Source organism: Homarus americanus, unplaced genomic scaffold, assembly GCF_018991925.1.
Source record: "Homarus americanus isolate GMGI-L3 unplaced genomic scaffold, GMGI_Hamer_2.0 scaffold14072, whole genome shotgun sequence".
In the NCBI taxonomy this organism is placed as follows: Eukaryota; Metazoa; Arthropoda; class Malacostraca; order Decapoda; family Nephropidae; genus Homarus; species Homarus americanus.
This window is the reverse complement of record NW_024754528.1, coordinates 209,654-224,475: the sequence shown is the minus strand read 5'-3', so window position 1 is coordinate 224,475 and position 14,822 is coordinate 209,654. Positions and strand designations below refer to the sequence as shown.

General features: G+C 47.2%; 1 protein-coding gene across 2 annotated transcripts in view; it reads left to right on the top strand.

Annotated features, from left to right (window-relative positions):
- LOC121855827 (heparan sulfate glucosamine 3-O-sulfotransferase 6-like) overlaps positions 1 to 14,822 on the top strand; it is a 66,635-nt gene that overhangs the window by 34,345 nt on the left and 17,468 nt on the right. The gene's annotated exons all lie outside the window — the stretch shown is intronic.

Below are 14,822 nucleotides of genomic sequence, written 5' to 3'. Positions count from 1 at the left end.
TACACCGATCACTGTTCATTATCACGCGATCAGTGGCGGGTATAATGTGCATAATGTCAGCTTTAGAACCAGACTAGCCTTCCTGTCCAGTGTTTACCCCCGAGTGATACACAAACAGACAAGGCTGGAGGAGGAACAGAGTGAGTGGACGACTTGATGGTGAGGTACACACACACACACACACACACACACACACACACACACACACAGATAGAGAGGTGTGGTGTGTCTGTGAAGGTTTATTATAGATATAAATAAGCTGTAAGTTTATTTACCTGAGATACGAAGACACATTCCTTGCCTCACCAACCCACTCAAGGCATAACACCTCATCGTCCACTACCTAAACCTATCGTAACCCACCACAAGTTACTGTTCACCCACTACCCACTGACCCACCCCAGTTTATGCTAAATGGTGAGGAAAGGAATGTATTGTAAATAGACAGACAGACAGATAGACAGACAGAGCAGTTAACAAGAACAGTTACCATATAGTGAAACCTTTATATAACTGACTTCCATATCTGACACAAGACTTACTGAGAGTCATATGTGATTCCAGACTAAATATTCTCTGTAATTTTTGATGAAATGTGGTTCAAATTTTAATAGTGTTTGTCTAAGTTCCTTTGTGTGAGTGTTAGTGACCTTATGTGAGCGTAAGTGACCTTGTGTGAGTGTTAGTGACCTTGTGTGAGTGTTAGTGACCTTGTGTGAGTGTTAGTGACCTTGTGTGAGTGTTAGTGACCTTGTGTGAGTGTTAGTGACCTTGTGTGAGTGTTAGTGACCTTGTGTGAGTGTTAGTGACCTGTGACCGGTATTGTACTTGTTCTTGACATAAATCTCCCGGTAACAGTACAGTAGGTTGACCGGTTGACCCAGACACTGAAAACATTTTGATCTCTGGTTGTTTCACTGACTGATATAATGGCTGACACTGACTGATATATGGCTGACACTGACTGATATATGGCTGACACTGACTGATGTATGACTGACACTGACTGATGTATGGCTGACACTGACTGATATATGGCTGACACTGACTGATATATGGTACTTACTGATATATGGCTGACCAACTGATATATGGCTACACACTGCGATATGGCTGACACTGACTGATATATGGCTGACTTGAGCTGATATATGGCTGACACTGACTGATGTATGACTACTGACTGATATGGCTGACACGACTGATGTATGGCTGACACTGGCTGATATATGGCTGACACTGACTGATATATGGCTGACACTGACTGATGTATAGACTGACACTGACTGATATATAGCTGACACTGACTGATATATAGCTGACTCTGACTGATATATGGCTGACACTGACTGAATATGGCTGAACTGACTGATGTATGACTGACACTGACGATTATGGCTGACTTTGACTGATGTATGGCTGACACTGACTGATATAATGGCTGACAAGAAGGACATGGTTGATAGGAGTCAACAAACCCACTCTTGAAGGGATATTTACCTGTTAATTAAAGAAGCTAACTACTGTACGGTAGTTCTTACTGGAACTGAACGGAGGACTACTGGACTGTACGGAGGACTACTGGACTGAACGGAAGACTACTGGACTGAACGAAGACTACTGGACTGAACGGAGGACTACTGGACTGAACAGAAGACTACTGGACTGAACGGAGGACTACTGGACTGAACAAGACTACTGGACTGAACGGAGGACTACTGGACTGAACAAGAACTACTGGAAAGAAAGACTACTGGACTGAACGGAGGACTACTGGACTGAACAGAAGACTACTGGACTGAACAGAGACTACTGGACTGAACGGAGGCTACTGGACTGAACAGAAGACTCTACTGGACTGAACGGAGGACTACTGGACTGAAGACTACTGGACTGAACGGAGGACTACTGGACTGAACGGAGGACTACTGGACTGAACAGAAGACTACTGGACTGAACGGAGGACTACTGGACTGAACGGAGGACTACTGGACTGAACAGAAGACTACTGGACTGAACGAAGACTACTGGACTGAACGGAAGACTACTGGACTGAACGGAGGCACTGGACTGAACGGAGGACTACTGGACTGAACAGAAGACTACTGGACTGAACGGAGGACTACTGGACTGAACGGAGGACTACTGGACTGAACAGAAGACTACTGGACTGAACGAAGACTGCTGGACTGAACGGAGGGACTACTGGACTGAACAGAAGACTAGACTGAACGAAGACTACTGGACTGAACGGGACTGCTGGACTGAACGAAGACTACTGGACTGAACGGAGGACTACTGGACTGAGACAGAAGACTACTGGACTGAACGGAGGACTACTGGACTGAACGGAGGACTACTGGACTGAACAGAAGACTACTGGACTGAACAGAGAGGGCCTACTGGACTCAGACGGGAGACTGCTGGACTGAACAGAGACTGCTGGACTGAACGGGGACTACTGGACTGAACGGAAGACTACTGGACTGAACGGAGACTACTGAACTGAACGGAGACTACTGGACTGAACGAGGACTGCTGGACTGAACGGAGACTACTAAACTGAACGGAGGACTACTGGACTGAACGAGGCTACTGGACTGAACGGAGGACTACTGGACTGAACGGAAGACTACTGACTGAACGGAGGCTACTGGACTGAACGGAGGCTACTGGACTGAACGGAGACTACTGGACTGAACGGAAGACTACTGGACTGAACGGAAGACTCTTGGACTGAACGGAAGACTACTGGACTGAACGGAGGACTGCTGGACTACAGACGGAGGACTGCTGGACTGAACGGAGACTACTGGACTGAACGGAGGACTACTGGGACTGGAGGACTACTGGACTGAACAGAGACTACTGAACTGAACGGAGGACTACTGGACTGAACGAGGAAGACTACTAGACTGAACGAGACTGCTGGACTGAACGGAGGACTACTGGACTGAACGGAGACTACTAAACTGAACGGAGGACTACTGGGACTGAACGGAGAGACTACTGGACTGAACGGAGGACTGCTGGACTGACGGAGACTACTGGACTGAACAGAAGACTACTAGCTGAACGGAGGACTACTGGACTGAACAGAAGACTACTGGACTGAACAGAAGACTACTGGACTGAACGGAAGACCTTAAGCCAACGGAGGACTGCTGGACTGGGCAGGGCTACTGGACTGGACGGAAGACTACTGAACTGAACGGAAGACTACTGGACTGAACAGAAGACTACTAAACTGAACGGAGGACACTGGACTGAAACGAAGACTACTGGACTGAACGGAGGACTACTGGACTGAACGAAGGACTACTGGACTGAACGGAGGACTACTGGACTGAACAAGACTAGACTGAACGGAGGACTACTAAACTGAACGGAGGAGGACTACTGGACTGAACGGAGACTACTGACTGAACAGACTGCTGAAACTGAACGGAGGACTACTGGACTGAACCAAGACTACTAAACTGAACAGAGACTACTAAACCAGACGGAGGACTACTAAACTGAACGGAGGACTACTGGACTGAACGGAGACTACTGGACTGAACAGAAGACTACTAAGCAGACGAGGACTACTGGACTGAACGAGAGGACTACTGGACTGAACAGAAGACTACTAAACTGAACGGAGGACTATGGACTGACGGAAGGCCTGCTGCTGGACTGAACGGAGGACTACTGGACTGAACAGAAGACTACTGGACTGAACGGAGGACTACTGGACTGAACGGAAGACTACTGGAACTGAACGGAAGACTACTAAACTGAACGGAGGACTGGACTGAACAGAAGACTACTGGACTGAACGAAGGACTACTGGACTGAACGGAAGACTACTGGACTGAACGGAAGACTAAACTGAACGAGGACTACTGTGGACTGAACAGGAGGACTACTGGACTGAACGAGGAGACTACTGGACAGAGACGAAGGCCTACTGGACTGAACGGAAGACTACTAAACTGAACGGAGGACTACTGGACTGAACGAAGGCCTGCTGGTGAACGAGGACTACTGGACTGAACAGAAGACTACTGGACTGAACGGAGACTGCTGGACTGAACGGAAGACTACTGGACTGAACGGAAGACTACTAAACTGAACTGAGAGGACTACTGGACTGAACAGAAGGACTACTGGATGAACGGAAGACTACTGGACTGAACGGAAGACTACTAAACTTGAACGAGGACTACTGGACTGAACGAAGGACTACTGGACTGAACGGAGGACTACTGGACTGAACGAGGCCTACGGACTGAACGGAAGACTACTAAAGCTGGACGGAGGACTGGACTGAACGAGGCCTGCTGGACTGAACTGGATACTGGGCTGGGCTGAACGCAAGGACAATATGAAAAAATGGCCTACACCACTGTGACTGATATTATACTTCAGAGGACAAGGGAGAGAGGATAAGTGGCATGCTATACAGTTTTGATGTAACTAAAATGAATACATACCTTTACTGTGTGTGTAATAATAATAATAATAATAGTAATAATAATAATAATAATAATAATAATACTAATAATACTAATAATACTAATAATAATAATAATATAATATGTAATAATAATAATAATAATAATTGATCTTAATTATGATCATAATAATTATAATAATAATAATTATCGGTTTATTTTAAAGGTATGGCAGGCGGAACGCTGAAAATATGCAGTTACATAATTGGTGAATGGGTCTCTTGATTTATATACAAACATAAGTGATACAAATATGATCTATAATAACTAGATGGGAGAAGGTCATACTACAGGGCATTTCAACATAGTGATGTGCAAAGGTAAGATTGACTGGGAATTGAATACACTGGTTGATTACAGGTTATTGATAATTTTACAATGGTTGGGACTGGGCTGTTCTTATAGTGATCAGTTCGTGCTCGTATGGGCTGGATGCGGTTGTGGTGTCGAACAGCAATTCTCAGACGAGGATCTCAGGTGGAAGCAGGAGCCGGTGTTGAGGATGGTGCAGAAGGTTCACAAATTTGCAGATGAGTCGTGGTGATGGTTAGTGAGAGGTCAGTGTGTTGAGCTCTTCTTGATATACGGGTAGGAGGTGGGGGGGTGTGGGGGGTTGCGTACATAATGGTATACATTGATCGTAAATTGCGTTGTGTACCGTTATCACTCTGTAACTGTACCTGTACTTGTGTCTGTACCTACCTGTACCTATATGTTTCCCTTAATTACAAACACCCAAACAAACCGGAAATAAAACAATGAACAAACTTACTTTAGTCAGACAATAGACGAAACATTTACGAGAAGTTAAATGCAACTTTATGTTTTCTTAACGCCGGGACAAGGCAGACAGACAGCCACTCACCTCCTCTATCGACCCACAGAGGAAAAATCGTGAGCAATGACAAAATGGTTTCTACCTTGTCGGTACTGGTTCTAAGCTGTCGGTATTGGTTCTAAGCTGTCGGCACTGGTTTTAAACTATCAGCACTGCTTCTAAGCTGTCGGCACTGGTTTTAAACTATCAGCACTGTTCTAAGCTGTTGGCACTGGTTCCTAAGCTGTCGGTAATGGGTTCTAACCTGTCGGTATTGGGTTAAGCTGTCGACACTGGTTCTATGCTGTCGGTATTGGTTCTAAACTGTCGGCACTGGTTTTAAGCTATCAGCACTGCTTCTAGCTTGTTGGCACTGGTTCTAAGCTGTGGTAATGGGTTCTAAGCTGTCGGCGTTGATTCTAAGGTGTCGGCACTGGTTCTAAGCTGTCAGTTGGGTTCTAAGATGTCGGTATTGGGTTCTAAGCTGTCGGCATTGAATTCTATGATGTCAGCACTGGTTTCAAGCTGTCGACATTGGTTCTCAAGGTTTCGACATCCACAGTAAGATGGAATTCGGTCGTGGAAGAAAATGGCGATGCATTCCACTACTGAGAGTTTACCCGATGGATTACCCGCTGCAGAATCTTCGTGAATTTCCTCCTGTTTACGCTCTGTTCTTTGTTCTTTTCACTCTCTGTTCTCCTGTTGCTGCAACCTCAAGAGTCAGGTTATAGTGATATGTGGCCATGGGGTTAAATATTTTGATATCAAAGAATGCTTGCTGTCCCTCGTCCAGAATCCACGAACTCTGACGACCACACTGCCTTTGGTTTTTTGTTGGTAGTCTTGTGAAGGAAAAGTTCTCAGGCAGTGGCAGGATGGTCGGTTCCACAGTGACATCGCAGCATATCTCCTTCAACATATTTGCTGTGAGGTCATTTATTTCGTCGTGGCTCATGCAAACGACACCTCTCTTCTTGCACACCATGGCACGGTTGATGTCATAGGATGTTCCACACTAATTGTACCGCTGTGCCTCCCACTGGACAACAGTACCTCAAATGACGGCGTCTGTGAATTCTAGTTTATTAAGGTCCTTGTTCTTATCGGTATAGTGCTTTGTGGTGACCTGCCATTCTATTGTAATGGAACGTCGAGTTTAACATAGTTCCTTGGACTCTACAACTTAGCATTTTCAGATACTTATACCGGTGAGCGCTGCCGTGAGCTTGACACAGTTTTGATGTTCAGTGGCTACAACCTAACCCTACGTAACCTGACCTAACCTAACCTAACCTAACGTGACCTGACTAACCTAACCAAACCTAACGTAACGTAACCTAACCTTCTCTATTCACAACATAGGAGGAACATCTTAATATACACTTTTTCATTTTCTGTTGCACCTCACCCGCGCGTGTGCGTGTGTGTGTGTGTGTGTGTGTGCCGTTTGTGGTGATGTGTGGTGCTTGTTCACTCACTCACTCACAGTCACCTGAACCTCACCATCCATCTCCAAGGTGGGCAGGTTATGGCCGGTCAGGAAATTCAAGAGCCATCTAGGTGTGTGGGTGTGTGTGGGGGTGGCTGCCATCTGGGGTGTGTGTGGGGTGTGGGGGTGGCTGCCATCTGGGGTGTGTGGGTGTGTGAGGGTGGCGCCATCTGGGGTGTGTGGGTGTGTGGGGTGGCTGCCATCTGGGGTGTGTGGAGTGTGTGGGGTGTGCCATCTGGGGTGTGTGGAGTGTGTGGTGGCTGTCTGGGGTGTGTGGAGTGTGTGGGGTGGCTGCATCTGGGGTGTGTGGAGTGTGTGGGGTGGCTGCCATCTGGGGTGTGTGGAGTGTGTGAGGGGGTGGCTGCCATCTGGGGGTGTGGGTGTGTGGTGGCTGCCATCTGGGTGTGTGGGTGTGTGGGGGTGGCTGCCATCTGGGGTGTGTGGAGTGTGTGGGGTGGCTGCCATCTGGGGTGTGTGGGTGTGTGAGGGTGGCTGCCATCTGGGGTGTGTGGGTGTGTGAGGGTGGCTGCCATCTGGGGTGTGTGGGAGTGTGTGGGGTGTCTGGGGTGTGTGGAGTGTGTGGGGTGGCTGCATCTGGGGTGTGTGGGTGTGTGGGGTGGCTGCCATCTGGGGTGTGGAGTGTGTGGGGGTGGCTGCCATCTGGGGTGTGTGGAGTGTGTGAGGGTGGCTGCCATCTGGGGTGTGTGGAGTGTGTGGGGGTGGCTGCCATCTGGGGTGTGTGGGGTGTGTGGGGTGGCTGCCATCTGGGGTTGTGGAGTGTGTGAGGGTGGCTGCCATCTGGGGTGTGTGGAGTGTGTGGGGTGGCTGCCATCTGGGTGTGTGGGTGTGGTGGCTGCCATCTGGGGTGTGTGGGTGTGTGGGGGTGGCTGCCATCTGGGGTGTGTGGGTGTGTGGGGTGGCTCCATCTGGGGTGTGTGGGTGTGTGGGGGTGGCTGCCATCTGGGGTGTGGGTGTGTGGGGGTGGCTGCCATCTGGGGTGTGTGGGTGTGTGTGGTGGCTGCATCTGGTGTGTGGGTGTGTGGTGGCTGCCATCTGGGGTGTGTGGGTGTGTGGGGTGGCTGCCATCTGGGGTGTGTGGGTGTGGGGTGGCTGCCATCTGGGGTGTGTGGAGTGTGTGGTGGCTGCCATCTGGGGTGTGTGTGTGTGTGGGGGTGGCCATCTGGGGGTGTGTGGGTGTGTGGGGGTGGCTGCCATCTGGGGTGTGTGGGTGTGTGGTGGCTGCATCAGGTTGTGTGGGTGTGTGAGGTGGCTCATCTGGGGTGTGTGGGTGTGTGAGGGTGGCTGCCATCTGGGGTGTGTGGAGTGTGTGGGGTGGCTGCCATCTGGGGTGTGTGGGTGTGTGGGGTGGCTGCCATCTGGGGTGTGTGGAGTGTGTGGGGTGGCTGCCATCTGGGTGTGTGGAGTGTGTGGGGGTGGCTGCCATCTGGGGTGTGTGGAGTGTGTGGGGTGGCTGCCATCTGGGGTGTGTGTGTGTGGGGTGGCTGCCATCTGGTGTGTGGGTGTGTGGGGGTGGCTGCCATCTGGGGTGTGTGGAGTGTGTGGGGTGGCTGCCATCTGGGGTGTGTGGTGTGTGGGGGTGGCTGCCATCTGGGGTGTGGAGTGTGTGGGGGTGGCTGCCATCTGGGGTGTGTGGGTGTGTGGCTGTCTGGGTTGTGGGTGTGGGGGTGGCTGCCATCTGGGTGTGTGGGTGTGTGGGGGTGGCTGCCATCTGGGTGTGTGGAGTGTGTGGGGTGGCTGCCATCTGGGGTGTGTGGAGTGTGTGAGGGTGGCTGCCATCTGGGGTGTGTGGAGTGTGTGGGGGGTGGCTGCCATCTGGGGTGTGTGGAGTGTGTGGGGTGGCTGCCATCTGGGGTGTGTGGAGTGTGTGGGGTGGCTGCCATCTGGGGTGGTGGAGTGTGTGAGGGGTGGCTGCCATCTGGGGTGTGTGTGTGTGTGTGTGAGGGTGGCTGCCATCTGGGGTGTGTGGAGTGTGTGAGGGGTGGCTGCCATCTGGGGTGTGTGGGGTGTGTGAGGGTGGCTGCCATCTGGGGTGTGTGGGTGTGTGAGGTGGCTGCCATCTAGGGGTGTGTGGAGTGTGTGGTGGCTGCCATCTGGGGTGTGTGGGTGTGTGTGTGTGTGTGTGTGTGTGTGTGTGTGTGTGTGTGTGGAGAAGGCCAATAGAGTGTGTGTGTGGTTAGGATTCGTGTGCTTGATATACTGTATATTACAGTACTTCTATTTATTTGCACATGTTAAATTCGTGGAATCCAAGGTAACCTGACACTGACTTTTTACACCACCATACATTCCATAAAAGGTCTTTTCACACACACACACACACACACACACACACACAACAAACACCTAAAAACAGTGTGCCCAACTCAAAGCCATGAAACAGACCCCTTTAAAATACAGAGCCATGAAACAGACCCTCTTTAAACTCTGAAGCCATGAAACAGACCCTCTTTAAAATCTGAAGCCATGAAACGAACCCTCTTAAACTCGAAGCCTTGAAACAGACCCTCTTTAAACTCTGAAGCTGAAACGAACGCCCTTTAAACTCTGAAGCCATGAAACAGCTCCACCTTTAAACTCTGAAGCCATGAAACGAACCTTTAAACTCTGAAGCCATGAAACGAACCCTCTTTAAACTCTGAAGCCATGAAACGAAGACCTCTTTAAACTCTGAGCAGCAGAGCAGACCCCTTTAAACTCTGAAGCCATGAAACAGACCTCTTTAAACTCTGAAGCCATGGAAACAGAACCCTCTTTAAACTCTGAGCCATAGAAACAGACCCTCTTTAACTCTGAAGCCATGAGCAGAACCCCTTTAAACCCTGAGCCCTTGAAACGAACCCTCTTTAAACTTTGAAGCCATGAAACGAACCCTCTTTAAACTCTGAAGCCTTAAACAGACCCTCTTTAAACTCTGAAGCCATGAAACGACCCCTTTAAACTCTGAGCCTTGAAACGACTCCACCTTTAAACTCTGGAAGCCTTGGAAACGAACCCCCTTTAAACTCTGAAGCCTTGAAACAGACCCCCTTTAAACTCTGAAGCCATGAGAGCAGACCCTCTTTAAACTCTGAAGCCATGAAACAGACCCTCTTTAAACTCTGAAGCCATGAAACAGACCCCCTTTAAACTCTGAAGCCATGAAACAGACCCTCTTTAAACTCTGAAGCCATGAAACAGAACCCTCTTTAAACTCTGAGCCTTGAAACAGACCCTCTTTAAACTCTGAAGCCTTGAAACAGACCCCCTTTAAGCTCTGAAGCAGCCAAGCAGAACCCTCTTTAAGCTCTGAGCCTGAGAGCAGACCCCTTTAAACCTTGAGCCTTGAACAGACCCTCTTTAAGCTCTGAAGCCATGAAACAGACCCTCTTTAAACTCTGAAGCCATAAAACGAACCCTCTTTAAACTCTGAAGCCATGGAAACGAACCCTCTTTAAACTCTGAAGCCATGAACAGACCTCTTTAAACTCTGAAGCCATGAAACGAACCCTCTTTAAACTCTGAAGCCGTGATAGAACCTCTGGCTTAGAGCATAGGCAGACCCTCTTTAACTCTAAGGCCTTGAAACGAACCCTCTTTAAACTCTGAAACATGAAACGAACCCTCTTTAAACTCTGAAGCCATGAAACAGACCCTCTTTAAACTCTGAAGCCATGAAACAGACCCTTAAAGCTCTGAAGCCATGAACAGCCTCTTTAAACTCTGAAGCCATGAAACAGACCCTCTTTAAACTCTGAAGCCAAACGAACCCTTTAAACTCTGAAGCCATGAAACAGACCCCCTTTAAACTCTGAAGCCATGAAACGACTCCTCTTTAAACTCTGAAGCCATGAAACAGACCCTCTTTAAACTCTGAAGCCATGAAACGGACCCTCTTTAAATTCTGAAGCCATGAAACGACCTCTTTCTGAAGCCATGAAACGACTCCACCTAAATCAACCTTGTTTTTTCGTCCCTTGCATCTGAGGTACATTGTCCGGGCCCACACTGACTCTCTCAAAGCGTTGGTCGATGTGGGAATGACCATTGACCTAACATATTGCCTGTAAGAAAGACGAAAAATCCCCAAGAAGAGTTTGTAAGATCTGAACCAAGATGAGTGAGCCGTATCGTGTAAAGCAGCCAGGTATTATGGGGTCACACCTGGATATAATTGACTTAAATATCTCTCATTCATTACCTGGTACTGGGTTAGGTTAGGTTATTCATTTCACGCCACATTCTCTGGACGTGGTTGTGGTCAACAGAACTACCCCATTGTCCTGATTACTGACCGGGTTAATTATGCGCTGAACGAGAGATAAAGTCAGTGGTGATTGACGGCTCATAACTACCACCAAACTTGAACCATAAATAAACAGTGAATAGTGAAGGGGAAAACTCTCTCAACCCTTATATGAGATAATTCGGTACAAGGTAATTAGGTATAAGGTAATTCGGTATAAGGTAATTGGAAGCACATGAAGATTCGCTGCTCAGTTTAATTTAATTCAAGATTAATCAACCTAACCTAACCTGACCTAACCTAACCAAACCTAACCTAACCTAACCTAACCTAACCTAACCCTACAGGTAACGTAAGTATATCAGGTGTGTCGATTAATTAACATACAAGAACACGAAATAAAGTGTAATTTGGTACATTTTGTAGTCATAATGGGTCGTATTCTTAATGGACTAGGGGCTATTAGGACTGGGGCTAGCAAGGGCCTGTCTAGGACTAGGCCTATTAGGACTGGGGCCTATACGTCTTACAGCCTGATGCTGACTCAATCACCTGGTACTCCTCAAAGGTAAGCCAGGAATAACCTCAGCCAATCCTCCTCGATTACTTCCAGAGATATAATCATTGGCTGAGAACTTTCGTGTTTGAACTCCAGTACATCTATTTCCAGCCAATGATAATCAGTCTAATAGTCATCGAAGGATATGATAGGCTGTGATTAATACTCCCCAAGCTTATATGCGAGGTTCCTAAGGCGTCGTTCATGATTGGCTAAAAACCACGCAGTCTTATGATGTGATTGGTTGAATTTTACGGCAGTAGGACTGAAGGATTGGGATTTGGGAGAGAAGGAGGAAGAAGAAGAGAAGATAAAGAGGAGAAAGGGAGAGAAAGAGATGGGTAGATAGAGGAGAGGAGGAGAAAGAAAGGAGGGAGGAGAAAGGGGTAGACGTGATGGAGAAAGGAGGGTAGACGTGATGGAGGGGGAGAAGGGGTAGACGTGATGGAGAGGGAGAGAAGGGGGGTAGACGTGATGGAGAGGAGGAGAAGGGGGTAGACGTGATGGAGAGGGGGAGAAGGAGGTAGACGTGATGGAGAGGGGAGAAGGGGGTAGACGTGATGGAGAGGGAGGAGAGGGGGTAGACGTGATGGAGGGGAGAAGGAGGGTAGACGTGATGGAGGGGAGGAGAAGGTCGTGAAATCTATAATGGACTGTATGTGTATGTGTGTGTGTGTGTAAATAATAATAATAATAATTAACGGTTTATTGAAAGAGCTTGGCAGCCAGAAGGCTGAAAATATACAGTTACATATTTGGGGAATGGGTTACGAATTACAAATAATATACAAGTAACATAAGTGACACAAATAAGACATATAATAACTAGATGTGGAAAAGCTCAAACTACACTTTATTTCAACATAGTGACAGTGTAAGGAGCAGTGTTTACTGGGAGTGAATACACTGATTTATTACAAGTTATTGATAATTTTTACAATGGTTGGGACTGGGCTGTTCTTATAGCGATCAGTTCGTGCACGTATGGGCTGGATGTGGTTGTGGTGTCGAACAGCAATTCTCGGACAAGGGATCTCAGGTGGTAGTAGGAGCCGGTGTCGGGGATGGTGTAGAAGCTTCTTACCAAATTTGCAGATGAGGTCGTGGTGATGGTCAGTGAGAGTCGAAAGGGTCAGTGTGTTGAGCGCTTCTTGATATGTGGAGTAGGAAGGGGAGAGAATAATCTTGCATGCTCTCTTTTGCACTTTTTCTAGGTGTTTACGTTGTGTGGCATTTAGGGAGGAAGACCAGGTGGGGAGGCATAGGTGAGCTTTGGGAAGTATGAATGTTGTGTAAACACCGAGGAGCTCGTGGTGCAGTGAAACTCCTGAGGACTTGAGTCGGCGGAGGAGGTGGAGACGGAAACTGGAGGAGACGGACAACTTCACTGACGTGTGGTTTCCAATTTAGTTTGTTGTCTATGCAGACGTCACGAGGAGCTGTTGTGGAATCTACAACCTGGAGTGCAAATGGGACCTAGAGTACGGAAGGAGGTGGGGACAATGTCGAGGAGAGGTTGATGTGCATAAATCATGGTCTTGGTATGGCTGATGGTGACATGGTTGTTGGTATTCAGCTGGTGTGTGTGTGTGTGTGTGTGTGTGTGTGTGTGTGTGTGTGTGTGTGTGTGTAGTGTGAAACAATTAAAGAAAATAGTTTAAGTTGTAAAAGCTGCTAAAAGTAATTACAAGTATAAAAGTTTGTCCAACGTAAATTTACTTAAAGCGGTGAGTGAAAAGTAATTGTAAAAAAAAGTGTGTAAGTGTGTAAATATAAGGAAAAAAATATTAAGGATGTGTAAAAGTGTGTAAAATGTCCGTATAAATGTGTAAAAGTGTGTAAAATGTCCGTAAAAATGTGTAAATTCAGTGTGCTTAGTGTCCAATAAGGAGGAGGAGGCGGAGGAGGCGTTCAGTCATAGCCTCTTATGTTATTATGGGTTAAACACCTAACAAATGGCTCCTCCCCTGAAGAACGAGAGAGAAAGAGAGAGAGAGATGAATGTAAATAGGGATGAATGGTTGGCGAGAGAGAGAGAGAGAGAGAGATAATTTGAATAACTTTAGTATCGTCCTCTCTACCACCCCTCCCCGCCTCTGAGAGTTCGGTCACGCTTTGAGATTCAATATTCATTTTCATATATTGAGATGCAAATTAACATATTTTTATACGAGGGATATTATTGCTATTGTTATTATTGTTATTATTATTATTATTATTATTATTATTATTATTATTATTATTATTATTACCCAGGTATTCTCTCACCTACCTGAAATTAAGTTTCAGGTGAACTAAATTACAGTGTCGTCACTCTAGTGATTTTCTTAACTATAAATTATAGGTAAAAGACTCTTCTTATTGTGAATATTAGTAATACTACACTGTCCTTTATCTATTTCTACTACTACTACTATTACTACTTTTACTTCTACTACTACTATTACTTTTACTTCTACTACTACTACTTTTTTTTTAACGTAGCCTCCAACCTCCCCCAATAGCCACACCTTCGCCACCATTTTATTACCTAAATATTAAATATCCTAATACATAAGTAGCTATCCTATCTGTGTTGAGTTAGTTGAGCCGCAGATCTATGCGGCATTCAGTGACTGTTGCCTCATAGTCAATATCTGCAACTGTTGTAGGCTTTGGGGCCGATGCTCTCGTTCCCCTGAGGCAGAGCTACACACAAGACAGCAGTACCAGTGAGGATCAGTAGAGGAGAGGATCAGTAGAGGAGAGGATCAGTAGAGGAGAGGATCAGTAGAGGAGAGGATCAGTAGAGGAGAGGATCAGTAGAGGAGAGGATCAGTAGAGGAGAGGATCAGTAGAGGAGAGGATCAGTAGAGGAGAGGATCAGTAGAGGAGAGGATCAGTAGAGAGAGGATCAGTAGAGGAGAGGATCAGTAGAGGAGAGGATCAGTAGAGGAGAGGATCAGTAGAGGAGAGGATCAGTAGAGGAGAGGATCAGTAGAGGAGAGGATCAGTAGAGGAGAGGATCAGTAGAGGAGAGGATCAGTAGAGGAGAGGATCAGTAGAGGAGAGGATCAGGAAGTGGAACCTTTACTAAAATTATAACGTTGTATTAAAGGAGACAGATTGACATGATGAATACCTAGACACTGCCACCCACTGATACACCACCCAGCCCATGTCACACACTATCATGCCACCCATTCGCTGTCCCCCACTGACATGCCACCCAG